Raw genomic sequence first — 4,320 nt, forward strand, 5'->3', positions numbered from 1 at the left:
TTTGCCTATGTATAGCCCAAAGTCTTGTGCTCAGGTGAGGCTTTTCACCTCACACACTTGCTCAAAATGATCTACGAAGATATTGGAGTGTCCCCCATTTTATAGGAACGCATGCTCAAGTTATCAAGCAATCTTCTTTGAATGAGGCTCGACAATGAGTCACTAGAGGATGATCTCAAGCCAAGTCTCTTGATGCTACCTATCTCTTTTGCATCTCTTTTCTTTATTGTTGCATGACTATCATTAGGTCTACAATTTTATTAAGAGTGCTTTTGCTTTGGTCCTTGAGAGTTGAGAGTTTCTACTCTATGGACTCTTGTATCATTTAGTTTAAGTCAAAGTGTATTGCATCATCAAAGCTATCTAGGGATTTGTATAGGTGCTAAGGGACATCTCTCATGTATCTTTCTCTCTCCATGGTATTGGCTTTGCATCTATTTCCCTCTTGGTCTACAAGGTGGATACTTTTATGGATTAATAGAAGAACATGAGTGTTTTTAATTTCCAGCTCCTTTAAGGTGCATTCAAGGCTAGGTGTCCTTTCCGTTTTTGACTCCTCTAAGGTGCATTTAGGGCTAAGAGTCCTACTTCCTTGGGAGTGGGAATCTTTAAGACACTATACGCATGCATGCACTGGTGGTTCTTGGCTCTACATTAGCCTAATAGTTAGCACTTTTTGTTATCTTACAAGTTTTGATTCTCCACTTTTCCTATGGTTTGACCTTGTTTCTTACAAGTGTGTTTTGCTCTTGATTAGTTTGTCTCACTGTGTTTTTGGTTACATTTTTTAATTTGTGTGTAGTTCCCTTTTTCAATATCTCTTTGTGTTTTAGTTAGTTGGTTATAGCTTTAGGGTTTCATTACGTCTCTCTCTTCTTTTTTTGGTCTTCCCTTCCCCAAGTTTGTGTTTGTTGTTTTCCAAGAAATTTTTGCACAAGTTCTAGGAGTCTTAAGATGTTTGCTTTATGGGCTTCACTTTTTGGCCTTGTTTTAACCACTTTAGCACAAACAATCCTTATCCTTGCTCAATGGAATTGTGTGTATGTGTGCATTGGTGCCCTCATGCTCAACCATTTCTAAAGCTTTTTCCAATTAAGGTTTCAAGTCAAGAAATTCTTTTCCATGCTTGCATTCAGTGCACTTAGTGTTATGCAAGTATGATAGTCCTAGGCAACTTTGGATTTTTAACCTAGTTTGCCATGCAAGTTCAAGTGTGCTTGTGATTTATCCTCATGTAGCACTTCAAGAGCAGGTGGATTTATCTAGACTTGGTTGACTCTTGGCAAGTTGTAGTTCTAGTTCCAATAAGTTTTGCAACCCTTGGGAAGCTTAGTTGGCTAGGTAAGAAAGCAATCTTGCTTTAAAAGTTCCAATGAGTAAACTTAGGTTAATGTAAGCTATTGAGCCAAATACACCAACAATCGAGACTTTGGAGGACTTATCTTGTTTCAAAAGTTGCAATTCACTTTGGTGACAATCTCTCACCTTGTCTCTCAACACTCCACCCTAACTAACCAAGCATCCTTCTCTCTATCCCAAGAAAGTAAGAACACAAGACTAGCTTCAAGGTGTAGTGAACTCACCAACTTACCTTCCCACATTTTGTAGCCCAAAAGCTTGAAAGCTTGAAGATGGTTCCATGACCATGATCAACACGATCCAATGCTGTCACTCCTTTGCATCCACCAGTGAGCACACCAACAATTGGAAAAGCTAGTAGAGAAGAAGAGAAAATCAAGAAGATGACTAAGAGCTTCACCTTCCCTTAATCCTTCACTCAACACACCTCTCACTCACTCACACACTCTCTCTCATTTCACTCTCAACAATGGAAACAAGATGATAGAATAGAAGAAGAGAATAGAAAACTTCAATAGTTGCATTGATAGAGTTTTTGTAGCATGGATGTACCAAAAGGGTGATTACAACTAACCCTTATATAGACACAAATTAGGGTTAGGGTTAGGTCACCTCTCTAGGACGGTGCACCATTTTAGGATTAGGGTTTGTGCCCCACTTTGCACTTTAGGGTTTACGTCCCTTTTGCGTTTTAGGGTTTCTATCATTGTGAATTAGGGTATGCGCCCTCTTTTGGACATCCTACCCACTTTGTGGATTCTAGGCTGGTCAATCGTCATTGCATGCTTGTACCTTGGTCTAAATAAACCAGGCCTATGCTCATCTAATCACAAATCCATATGCGCAACCCATGCAACACATGCAGGTGTGACAAATACAACTGCAAGTGTAAACACACTGTGTATAGGAGTGAGCATGGCTCTCACAAAATAATACATCAATGATAATCTAATATCCATGAAGTACAAAAAATACTCAAGTGCTCAAAATAATATAATGAAGCTCCAACAAATAACAATCCACCAAAAAATAATAGCCGACACTTGCTTTTGCAGCCTTCTCAAAATACTGTTAACATAAGCGACCAAGAAAGCTTGCTCGAGTAGACAACTTAGACAAGGTTGAATGAATGTTAAGCATAGAAGCTAATGATAACTTAGATTGTCATCTAAACAAGTCTAGATCACATCAAGGGTAATTTGACTCAAGTTTTGGTCAAAAGTAAGTTGATTGTAAGCGAGCTTAAGTTGTGTATAAGGATAATTTATCGAGTGAAAATATCAATATATATTAAGCTCTAATGTCCTTTGCAAAGTAAAATGTTAGTAAGAAATGCATACTATAAAGAAGTATACATTAAACCCTTTGCAAAATTGCATACCTTTCAACGTAAGGAAAAAAAATATGGTAGTTTGTAATTGGATCGAACGATTTGAAAAATAATTCTATGTTTGAACGAGATTTTGAAAACAATTCCACTGATAACAGTGGATCAACGATAAATATAGTTTTAGAGATTTCTTGGCTAAGAGAAGAAATCAATGCCCTAAAACCAAAAGCAAAACCAAATAAATGTCAATTGCAATGAACAAAACAACACTATCACTCAATTAAAAGAATTTGAGCCAAAAATCCTTACCTTATGCAACAAAAGACTACTGAATTCGACAACTGAATATCTTTCTTAATAAACATTCCTTTGTCCTCAGGGGAAATACTAAGATAGTCTTCTGAAGAAGTGCAAAGACATTCACAACCATTTGCCCGTATACCTCATCCATTCTCTTCCGATTGATAGGACCAAGGACATCAATTTTTCTCTTGCAAACTTCATCCTCTGACTCTATAGTCTCTTGTGGTCGTTTTTGATGGGCGACTTCTTTAGGTTCTTGATAGGCAGACACTTGTTCAGAGGTGGTCTTTGCAGGGTGTAAATGTGTCACGTCCTCAATCACTGGCCGTTTCACTCTCCTAGACAATTTTGGAGGAATGCTAAGGATCTCAAATGATTTTTTATCAGTAGTGGCAAGGGCCTCAATACCTTGTCGAACCTATACCTGATTCTGCAACCTCCTGAAGGCAAAGAATGGCTGCAAGCTGCCATTTTTTTTGCATGCCAACTTCAGTGGACACCCTTGATACTCTAAAAGAAATATCTTTGACAACCCTAATAAATGCTATCTTTGGAATCACATGTTGTGTAGCTCTTTGTGCCTTCCTTATCTCACTAAAACATTTCTGAACATAAAAAAATCTTGACTTTCTCTTTCTCTTCGACTTGGAAGGGTCTTCTTCTCCTTGGGCATAAGAGGGTCCAGGTTGCTCTGTCTGTTGAATAGGGGCTCTAAGGGAGGCTGGAAACTTAGCAGATGTTGTATGGTAGGACTGTACATGATGAAGCTTACTCTGGGTAGGGGAAGACATTGTCTCTGCACTAGATTGTTTAGATTCCATGGCAGGAGACTGAGGGCAACCAGGGGTACGTGGGATCTCAGGATGGAAAGATTGAGAAGCTGAAAGCCTTGTCTCCTCCTCACTCTCTTTGCTATCTATATAACCTTCCTTGCAGTCTGCTTTGTCCTAGCCATGAACCTGCAAAAAAATGAGACTTGTTAGAACATTTAAAAACCATGAGTAAAAAATGAGACTAGTTAGAATATTAAAAAACCACAAGTACCCAATAGAAATAACAAATACTGCGCGATAGGAAAAAAAGAATGGGTTTGAAGTGAAGCTCCTCGTGCCATATTTGCGGATGACCGATACGGCGCGATAGGGAAAAACAGTGGGTAAAAAATGTAGTTCCTTGCGTCGTATTTGCGATACGCAGCATGGGTTAACTGATACGATGCGAATACAGTGAAACGAAGTTTTGAAAAGCAACCTCTCGCGCCGTATTTGTGGTGAACGATACAACACGAAGACAGCGAAAACAGTGAAGCACGGATTTGCAGTGTTGGA

This window comes from Lygodium microphyllum, chromosome 15 (genome assembly GCF_053477565.2).
Source record: "Lygodium microphyllum isolate KBCC chromosome 15, Lygodium_microphyllum_v1.1.10, whole genome shotgun sequence".
Classification (NCBI taxonomy): Eukaryota; Viridiplantae; Streptophyta; class Polypodiopsida; order Schizaeales; family Lygodiaceae; genus Lygodium; species Lygodium microphyllum.